This window comes from Dioscorea cayenensis, chromosome 18 (genome assembly GCF_009730915.1).
Source record: "Dioscorea cayenensis subsp. rotundata cultivar TDr96_F1 chromosome 18, TDr96_F1_v2_PseudoChromosome.rev07_lg8_w22 25.fasta, whole genome shotgun sequence".
Lineage (NCBI taxonomy): Eukaryota > Viridiplantae > Streptophyta > Magnoliopsida > Dioscoreales > Dioscoreaceae > Dioscorea > Dioscorea cayenensis.
Window position 1 is genome coordinate 13600337 of NC_052488.1, and position 11600 is coordinate 13611936.

Consider the following 11600-nt stretch of genomic DNA (forward strand, 5'->3'; position numbering starts at 1 on the left):
CTCAAATCACAAATTGATTCACTCTTTAGCTAAATAGTATTACTATTTGCTTCTTAACAACTATTCCCTGTGGATATGACTACCCTCTCACCGGGGTACTTTATTACTTTGACAACCCGTGCACTTGCAGTACAAACATGCAAGAGGGTCTCCAAGGCTACATGCCTTTCCCGACCGGCTTACAGATACATTCATGCTGTACTGAGCAGATTAGTGAACGGCCATGGTGATAGTACTGCCGTTCTCAGTCGATAGGAGCTGCTCTATTTATATTCGATGGTACAGAATGAGCCGCTCCATCTAGGACACATTCTTGCCGAGTATTTGCGTCACCAGGGCCAGTATGCTAGAGTTGTGGTGATCTTCTCAGGCCTATACATTACTCAATTCATTATGAGATGTGTCTGATAGAGGCGATCAGAGGGGTCTAGAGATGATGAGACTGATGGGCATGATCCACAGATATAAAGATAGAGTCTACATTATGATCATGCCCACCCCAGCAGAGATGTTCGAGGGAGAGGGTGACGCAGCCAAGGGGTCTCAACCTATTCCTAAGCCACAACAGGAGCAGATAGAGACTGAGGCACCTCCAGTAGTATAGGAGCCATCCCCAGTGCGTATCTTCTCTCTTTCTCGAGAGTGCGGTGGGGGTGCTACAGTCAAATTTAGCTGAGGTTCGTGTTACACAGGCCACGAACAGCAGTTACTCGAGCGAGACACGACCTCACCCTTCGTGATGAGACCCCAAGCTCCACAGATTCCTCCAGCATCCCCAACATCACCACCACCAGCAGCACCAGCATCATCTCCACCAGCAGCAGCAGTAGTTGACACAGACGCTTGAGGCATCTTTATCTTTATTTGTCTTTATGTTTTTCATATTTTATTTCTGCATCTTATTTTGGACTTGTATCACTCAGAAAGGATCTTCTTTCTGAGATTGTCTTTTATGTTCAGTTGTCTTGAGTTGTATTTCATTTTCATATCTCTATAAACTCAATTTTATTTTGTTTTTGTTGAGCTTTACTGAACCCCCTTGTGTATACCTGCAGATGGTCTTGTGAGACTTGGAATTGAGGAATAGTCATGGGCACGGTCATGTAGCTTTTCACATGGTCGTGTGTGCTCCACAACCCATTAGAACTCAACTCTCAATGAAATAAGCTCCATCAAATGTACCATTAGGAGTTCAGGGGAGTATTGTTTCAATTACTCTTCTCCACACACATGTTTTTAATTGTTCTAATTCTTATTGTGCTTACATGCATACATTGAGAGAAATGTATGTACATCTTAAGTGTGGGGGGAGTTCACAATACATGCATTTTATACTTATGCATTCATTATTCATGCTTATGTAGCTAATGGCGGTTCACCCTAGTTGTAATGGTTGTATTCTTAAGTTTAGGATAATTTCTAACATTGAGTACTATCATGCTCTAGTTTTTACTTAAATTTTTAGGAATTTTTGCTCAATTGGCACTGGTTGCACTACTCATTCATTAAACCTTCTAGAAACTCAAGTTCAACGTTTAAGGGACTGTTTTAGTTGCTTCTTGTTTTAATTTCTTTGAACAAAAAAAATTGTGTTTGTTTTGTTTGTGCATTGGGGGTGGAAAGTGCTACCACCTATGAAGTATGAAGCTACTCTCATAAGTCAGATACTACTTATTCCCTAATGGGAGAAAGAGCTATTTCATTGGATGAGTGAAAGCTACTACCTTGGTAGAAAGAGCTACCACCTCGAAAGTGTGAAAGCCACTTTGGCAGTCGCCTAGGAAAGGGCTACCTTAGAGGATGTGTGAAGCTACTACCTTTTCTTTTTTTATATAAATAAGTCCCTCTAAATAAGAACTTTGAGGAGTACATTTTGAGTTGACTTGAGTGAGTTTACACACACTTACACGATATAGAGTTGTTGACCTTTTTGAATCAAGTTTTTAGCTAGATTAATGATTTCCCTTATTCGGTGTTTAAACTTTTCCTTGCTTGTAGAATGCCTCTTTTGCATGCTTTTGGTTAACCTAAAGCCAAGCACTTTCAATTTTCCTTCTTATATGTTTGAATGTTTTATTTTTGTTTGTGGACAAGCAAAAGCTTAAGTGTGGGAGAGTTTGATAAGTTCTTGTGTATAAGTAATATGAAGTATGCTTTTCTTACATTGAGAATTACTTTTATCAGATTTTATGGTTCATTCATGTGTATTTGTGTTCTTTTGTGCATTTAGGGTTATGGCAACAAGTTTGAAGGAAAGGTAGCAAAAGTAGATCGTGGACGTGATTGTTGATAAAGTTCTTGGATCGAATAAAGATGAAGACACAACTTGTGTTCAAAGACATATGGGTATGTGCTAACCTCCATTGTGCTCGAGTGAATACACAAAGTGGAGGGGCACAAAGGCAGCCACACTCACATGTTCTGACTTGTGCAACATTGTCAAGAGCTTCGTCAATATGGTTTCATTGAAGACAAGATGTGATCTATTGCATGGATGTGTGCCCATTCATATGGCCTTAATAAAAAGAGTGGATTTGGGAGCATTCCGGGGAAGTACTACAGCAAAATCACTATAGTAGTTACTGTTCATAGCGAGCAGGAAATGGAGATCTGGAAATCAACACAGCCATGTGGAAATTCCATATGCCCATGTGGATGCCCGATTCTAGCCCTATAAATACAGCTTTGAGAGTTTAATTTGGGGATCTTCTTCCTATCTTTTCCCTATCTTCTGGGGATAGGCGGCTAGGATTTGGAGAGGCTTTTGGTTAGTTTTTGGAGCGATTCTATGGCATTTGACATCGAGTTTTTTTGGAAGAGAGCTATTGGGGGAGTTTTCATCGGCATCGATTCGGCTAGGTGTGCCCTAGGCTTGACAAGAGAATCTTTGGAGAAGACAAGGCAGCTCCACAAGACCATCAATACTGACTACAAGGGGGCTTTCTCTATGGATTTCTTGCACTTATTTTTGATTTAATATTTGCTTTTGTATTGCTCCATGGAGAGCTAAACCCCTAGTGGGTGCTTGGACTTGTAAACCCTAGGATGATTTTGTTTTATTGACTATTATTATGCTTCTTTAATTGATGTTTTAATTGAGTTTCAACCATGAATTCTTGTTAAATTGATTTTTCCTTAGAGTGACACTGGGGTTGAGAATCTATCTTGGCAATCCTTATGAATAAGTGACACTTCATTAGGGTTAGACAAAGTTAGGTTGCAGATGGTCGAGAGGGTGAGTCGAGAGGTAGCGGAACATCCCCTTTTCCTTCTAACGTGATTTATCCTACCTCCACGTCACAAGAGTTTTTTGCGGTTATGATAGAGTGAAGTGCCAAGTGACAAACTCTACTGGGGCTTAGTTGCGCAAGCAATAGAGTAAAGTGTTGAAGTAATCCTTAGAGTTCGTCTCTGTTGTGCAAGCAACAAAGATCCCTAATCACGATTAAGGCCCAGCACTAAGGATTACTCAACACTTCACTCTGTTGCTCATGCAACTAAGCCCCAGTAGAGTTCGTCTCTTAGCACTTCACTCTATCATGACCGCAAAGAACTCTTGAAATATGGAGGTAGGATAAATCACGTCAAAAGGGAAAGGGGGTGTTTAGCTACCTTTCGACTCATCTTCTCAACCATCATCAGTCTCGCTAAGCCTAACCCTAATGAAGTTGTCACACCTTCAATGGATTAACTAGATGGATTCTCAACCCTAGTGTCACTCTAAGGGAAAATCACAACAATAATCATGCAAGATTGAAACTCAATTAAAAAATCAATTAAAGAAATATAATAGGAGTCAATGAAACAAGATCATCCTAGGGTTTACAAGTCCAAGCACCCACTAGGGGTTCAACTCTTCATGGAGCAATAAAAAGTCAAAGATAAAATCAAATATAAGTGCAAGCAATACATAAAGATGGCCCTTGTCGTCCTGTCGATGGTCTTTAAGAGCAGTCTCGTCTTCTTTAAGGACTCCTTTATCATGCCTAGGACACACCCTGCCGAATCAAGGCCGTCAGAAGCTCCCCCAATAACTTTCTTTTGAAGAAAATCGATGTCGAATGCCGTAGAACTGCTCCAAAATCCCAGCAAAAACCTCTTCAAACCCTAGCCTCGCTCTCTTCAAAAGATAGCCAAAAGATAGGATGAAGATCACCAAATCAAACTCTCAAAGTGGTATTTACAAGGCTGATTCGGGCATCCACACGCCCCTGTGGAAATTCCACACAGCATGTAGATTTCCAGGCTGTGTTTTTTTTTGTGCTGTGAACAGTAACTACTACATTAATTTTGCTGCAGTAACTACAACAATACTTTCACTGCAGTGCTCCCGACTTCATTTTCTTTATCGAGGCTGCCAAGTTGGGCACACAACCATGCAGTAGATCACGTCGCGTCTTACTTTCAAGCACATTGATGAAGCTCTTAACAATGTTACACAAGTCGGAACATATGAGTGTGACTACCTTTGTGACCCTGCAAATTGTATATTCACTTGAGTATTTCGGAGGTTGTCACACACCCACATGTCTATGAGAACAACTTGTGACTTGATCCCTGTTCGGTCCAAGAGTTTCCTCAACATTTGCTTCCATGACCTATTTTTGCTTTCTTTCTTCCAAACTTGTCTCCATAACCCTAAATGCACAAAAGAACACAAATACACACAAATGAGCCATAAAATCTGATAAGAGTGATGCTCAATGTAAGAAAAGTATACTTATTAATACATATACACTAGTACCTATCAGCCTCGCTGCCTCTCTCCGTGCCCACTCCTCCCCTAACAATGACTTCATGCTTCTCAAAAAGATGCCTACTCCGAAAAGTAAAGGAAAAAAATTTGGTTCCAACCTCTTTTATAAATTACTATGGAATCATATGATTCTATAGTAATTTTATACTATAAAAAATAATATCAAAAAAATCCTTTATTTCATTCATTATATGGAAATCTACAGGGTTTATGGCTAGCCCATACCTGTGAAAGAGCTCACAGAATATGTTGCACGCTATTTCCATCTTTGCAGACTTTATTGGTGGTTAAGGTTGGCATGATCATTCTAGTTTGAGTTTAAATCCTTGATAAGTGTCTAAATGTATGTATTTACTTATATGTATTTTATATACTTAGTATGTATTTTATTAAGAATTGATGCTCGTTTTGTGCTTAATCAGGTGTCATTTGCTTTGTAGGGCACAAAGAAGCCATGGAGAACATCATGATACAATTAGGGAAAAAAGAAGGAGTAAACCAGGTTATATAGCTCTGTAGCAAATTTACTGTAGTCGAATCAATGCAGCAGATCTATTATAGTAATTTCAATGTAGTAGCTACTGTAGCACTTGAAAATTTTTTGAGATAGAAACTTTTGCGTAACTCATATGACTCCCATATGGGTCTTTATCAGACCTATATGTCCTCGCTATAGACCTTGATAAATAGTGATTTCTCATGATTTGGACTTCATACGATCTTCATATGGCCTCTATACAGCCCGTATGGCTTGGGGAGAGGGTATCAAAGGGAGTCTTTTAGGGTTGAAAAGGAGTTCTTGGCCACCATTGGAAAAGGAGAAAAGCTAGAAACGACAGCGATCTTTAAAGGTGATTTCAAGGGCTTTTAAGGCTTCAAGGCATCATCCTTCAAATGGGGGATTCACCACCTTGGAAAGAAAGGAGTCTTAGGACCGGGTTAGTGACCTTTGGCTAGGGGAAGCATCATTCGATGATCCTTGGGAGAAGGAAGAGTCATTCGGCCTGATCTGCCTCATCTTCATCATCTTCTCATTTAGGCAGTGTCATTTATGAACTTTTCTTGTATTTTGATCTATATTGTTGTTTGCATTTGTTTGATGGCCACCGGATGTCTGTGAACCTTGGGGGGTTCATCATGTATTTTGGATGATTGCTACTTAATTCTATTGCTTGGGTTTGGTTTTTAATTTAATCCATTATGCCTTCATGCTAAGAATTACATATGGAGAGATCCGTAATTCTTTTATGAGTTGTACACGTCAATGTGACCTACTCTCGTGTATTAGATCTTGAATGAATTAAAAGGGATTGCTTGTACTGACATACCGAGAGATTGGATGTTAGTAGCCTTCTGATTCTTAAGAGTACACCTATAAGGAGTTTACTCTTGTTTTGGAATTTCCTTGTTCTTAATGCAATCATTGGAGTATTGATATGGAAGAGATTCCTATCAACACTCGTATGGGATTAGGGTTCAACTGCCGAGAGATTGGGGTTGATCTAATCTATAAATCTCTCAGCCCAAACCACCTTTGTATCTGTTGTTCTCACCATACATCATAATGACCCCCCTAAGGGGATCCACATCCATGGATCCATGGCCTTTTGCACATCATTTTTGTCCTTCTAACCTCTTGCTTAAATCTTCAATTTATAGTGGCCTTTTATTTGTTTTCTTATACCTAGTTAAGTAGATTCTCTCACTTAAGAGTTAGGCTAGAAAATAGGCAGCGAAAGAGTAATAGTAGATCCTTAACCCAGAGGAATATGATCCTTGTATCTTTACACGACGTATTACTTGGTGACCCCATACGCTTGCGGGGGACACACACCAATCCTTAAGATGAAAAATGTTGAATTTACCTCTTGACTAAGCTAATAATGTTGTTTTTAGACCTTTTAGCAGTGGTGTTATTCTTGGAGGTTATGATCTAAATGGACTTCAATTGTACATGCTTCATCTTTATCTAGTTAGTTTGTACCTGATGCATGCCTTTGAAAGTTGGATACTTTTATCATCAATTTTTAGTTGTTTGTGTGTGTGTGTGTGTGTGTGTGTGTGTGTGTGTGTGTGTGTGTGTGTGCATGCTCCTGCACACTTATACTCACACAGAAGTTCCAGGAAAATAGAAAGTAATTGTTATGTTTTTTGAATTTTTTTTGACTTTTCAATTACTACCTATTTCTAAAAATTTCAATAGAGATATTTCGGTGTTGCTATTGGAAAGGGAAGGCAAGCAGTTGGAATTTGCTAGGGTTGCCTAGTTTGTCTAGTACATTCTATTAAAGAGAATATTCTTTGAGGTTAGGAGATCATTTTTCTGACATGGATAGGATGACTTAATTTTGTTCTTTTAAGTGGACTCTACACCCACCACCCACCACCAGCTTGCCCCCTCCGTCTCCCCAATACTTGATTTTGTAAATAATTTTGTTCTTTTATCACATCCTTGATGCATGACATCACCTATGTTGGTATTGATATATTGTTTATTTCCTTGAGAATATAAATTCAATCTTGGTTTTTTCCCTACATTTATTGTTATGGCAACTGATAAGTGCTTGTGCGATATGAATGCGAAGCGTTCATTCCTTATGTTGAGCATTACTTTTCTCAGTTTTTTACATTAATATGTGTGTTTTTTATGTTACTTTTATGCAGGTAGGGTTGTGAGGCCGAGTATGAAGGAAATGGGCCAATGTGGATCATAATGCACCTATTTTGGAGGAGATCTTGCTAAGGTTCAAACGCGAAGACATAGGACAAGTGTGGGATGCTAGAGTGTGTGCCAACCTCCTCGCATTCGAGTGAGTACATCCATTTGGAGGGGCACAAAGGTAGGCACACTCAAGCATTCCGTCTTATGCATACAAGAACAAGAAGCAAGTGATTCACGACGTGAACGTGTGCCCGTTTGCGTTACCCCGATGAAAGTATGGAATTGGGAAGTTATTCAGGTCGAAGACTGTAGCAGAGCATTGTAGCAACAATGTAGTAATCACTGTAGCGGCACTGTTCACAGCCGGCCGAGAAATCAGAGAAACAGAGAATCCACATGGGTGTGTGGAAATTATCCACGCCCGTGTGGAAATTCCGCACGGGCGCGTGTACCGTCCACGCCCGTGGAGTTGCCCGATTCCAGCCCTATTTAAAGCCGATTCAGCCCCGATTTTGGTATTCTTTTCTCCATCTTTTCCCCAACTTGTGAGAGCGCTTCGGCTAGGGTTTCGAGGGGTATTGGCCAAGGTTTTGGAGAGGTTCTACGGCTCCGACATCGTGATTCCATTAGGAAGAAGGTTGGTAGGGGAGATTCGATCGAGGCGTATCCTATACCGGATGAAGGAATCCTTGGACGATGAGTAGAGGACTTTCCACAAGACCATCGACACGACCATCGAGGGGGTTTCTTTATGGATTCATTGCTTTTACATTCGATTTCCTTGATTGTACTTAGCTCCATGGAGAGCTAAACCCCTAGTGGGTACTTGGGTGATTGTGAACCCTAGGATGTATTCGTTTCATTGAACTTCTTTATTATGCTTTCAATAAATTGATGCTTATTGTGAGTTCCAACCTTGAATTCTTGATTGTATGAACATTTCCCCTAGAGTGACACTAGGGATGAGAGTTCTTGTTGGCAACCTTGTGAGTGAGTGACACACCACGAGCGTTAGACAAAGCTAGGTTGGAGAGGGTCGAGAGGGTGAGTCGAGAGGTACAGGAGCGTCCCCTTTCCCCTCCGACGTGATAGATTCTACCTCTGTTCCTTGAGTTCTTTGCGGCCATAATAGAGTGAATGGTCTAAGGGATGAACCTCCGCTGGGGCCTAGTTGTGCGTGCAATGGAGTGAAGCGTTGAGGTGATCTTAGTATCTAGGGCTTAATTGTGGCTAGGGACCTTCCGCCTGGACCAAAGGGTTAGGTCTAAATCTAGGAAGAGATTTATCACTTGGAATCCCTAGAGCTCATTGCAACTCTATGCAAGTGCGAGGTGTTGAGATTGTTCGATTTCTCCTCCGGGACATGTATAGAGTTAGGCATAGTTGACCTTAGATTTGGGACTATGTATGTAAGGATTTCCACGACTCACCATTGCATTGATTAGGAAGCATAATAGAGAGTTCTTGCACTTGAAGCGATTATCCTAGGTGAAGCATCATCCGAGTGCCCCATCTTTATCGATTGCCTTGCCTCCTCCTTACTTTTGCTCTCTTACTTGTTGCTTTTAATTTCTGAGAATTGAATCATTACCACACTTATCATTGTTGATACTTCACATAGCTAAGAATCGAATTAAGTGTCTTTACTCCCTACTCCCTGTGGATTCGACCCCGCTCACCCGGGATTATTACTTCGACAAACCCGTGCACTTGCGGGATATACGCAAGGGGACCTTGTCAGCAACCTTAAACTTTACTCATTCCTCATATTTCCCCATAGTTTACTTAATTGTATATTCATTGTATATTTTATTTAGGGTATAATACCCAAATTGGTCCCTCAACTTTTCTTTCTCTTCCCTTTTGGTCCCTCTACTCAGAAATGCTTCAAACTAGTTCCTCTACTCTTGAAAATGAGCCCACTTAGTCCTTTTACTCTTAGTCTCTTCCCAACTAGTACCTTTACTCTTGAAAATACATTGACTAGTAGAGGGACTAAAAGAGAAGAGAGAGAAAAGTAGAGGGATCAATTCGGGTATTATACATTTTATTGATCACTTTTCAACTTCTCATTTGACTTGCAATATATATGGAGTACATGATGAGGCAAAGGACAAAGCCTTTGAGTTGGAAATGAGATGGGTTTGTGAAGAGTCAAGATGCCAACAATAGAAGGTAAATGTCGCCTTAATTAATACATAACAGTGCTCTTATATTGTCTGTATAGTAATTATGATTTGATTCTACAATTGACGCTAATACACTGTAGCAAGGAAATTTTCCTTTAGATTGATATATTAGGCAATGACTTATGAAACTTATGAAACATCTGTTCTGAAAATATGAATCTGTTCTATACTATTTTTTTAAAAACTTTTAATAAAGGTTGGGGGTACATCAAAGACTCTTTTTAAGATGGTTGTTATGGCTGTAGTTTAGGTGTCAGGCTTAAGTTTGTTGAGGGTAATGAGGTGTTCCATTTGAATTCTTTCCTATTTTTTTTAATTCTCTGGGAATGGTTGACCCTTTCTCTGTTACTTCTTACCTGTTGCAAGATTGATTTAGCTTTCAGCACAGTCCTCACATTTTTTAGAACTATTATGTATCATATCGCTCGATCTCTTTGATGTTTCCTTTTTATGTTAGTTAAGAGAAGAATAATTTCATCACTTCAATTTATGATATTCTAGCTAGGACATCAGATTGCCATCCTGAATTTTTGTTTAGGTTTATATGATGTTATTAAATGTGGCTTGGAAAGGCACTTTTGTGGGCGTGGTCATTCGATTGCATTTTTTGCACATTTATATTGAGGTGCCCATTTGTACAATTGTACGTGAAGTTGTACATGAAGGGCACTATTATGATCTTTTTCACTTTGTTTGTAGCACTTATTTTGTTTGTTTGTTTTTGTTATTTTCTTTTTGTGTGAGTGTTGGATGTCTTGAGATCACACTATGCTTTATCTTGCAGGATAGAAGTAGGCGTCCTATACTTTCTTTCTCCACATCTACAAGAATCAACGGCAGCCATCCTGATCCCATGGACTTCAAGACTCATGTTTCAAGACTCGAGGAAGTTCATGAAACCGTCTAGCTATACTTTAATTGCATATCTTTCTTTGCATACTTTTGATTTAGGCACATTGTAGACAGTGTGCATCTTCAGTTGGGGGGAGGGGTAGATTTTCATGAACTTTGAAATTTTTTTTGAAATTCATGCATGATATTGTACCAATGATGGCAATGATGATTTTTGTAGGATTATGATAGGGTAGAGCTATGATATATGCCAAGCTACTCACAACCTTGCACTTCTTAAGAATTTTGTTTCATTGTCAGCATTGCATCGCATATACCCCCTATGTAGGATCCTGGACACTTAGGTTACTAAAGGTGACAACTGTTGTGACCCTCTTAGTTGCTAACCCATTATAGTGGTTTTGAGCCTTGACATGTTAGGTTCCTCCTCCAATGGGCAATCAAGAGTTTTTTCCTCTAATCAACTTGGTCCAAACAAAAAATTATTGTTCTCTCTTTTGTATAGATTTTGTAGCATAATAAGAGATAGTGCTTCTTTACTCTAATAATGAAGTAACTTGGGGTTTTGGCTCCTGATAAGAGTATTCTCTGAGCCAAAAGCTATGAAAGCATGAGCATGTATTTGTGAACTTGTAATCAACTTAGTAAGTTGGGGTTTTTGTTTCCTAATTAACATTTTACCCTAACGGAAAGTGATTTATAGTTTATATTAGTAAAAAAAAAAAGACCATGAATTGTAAAGTCAGAAGATGTCCCTTGCAAGTCCACTAGAGAGTCTCTTACCATTACAAGGTCGAACACCACTATAGGTGGCTTGATTTGCTTCGAAACGTGGTCCTCGAGGTGTTGCCTACCCAACTTGGACTACAGGGACCCAAAATAGATGGGCTCCACACACATCATTTCATTGGCATTGAATACTTCAAAATTGCTTGAGTGGTTGTTTGCTTAGCTTCTTGAGTTTTACATTTACTATTGCATACCTACACCTAAACCGAGGTTATGCATTAAAATCGGTTTTCTTTAGTTCTTAAGGAAGGGAGTTTGATAAATAGTACTTTCTTAATTAAGATTCTAACCTCAAATTGTATATCTTGACAGCAGAGACTATTCGACTATTGTGTCGATATGGAGTTTGGCG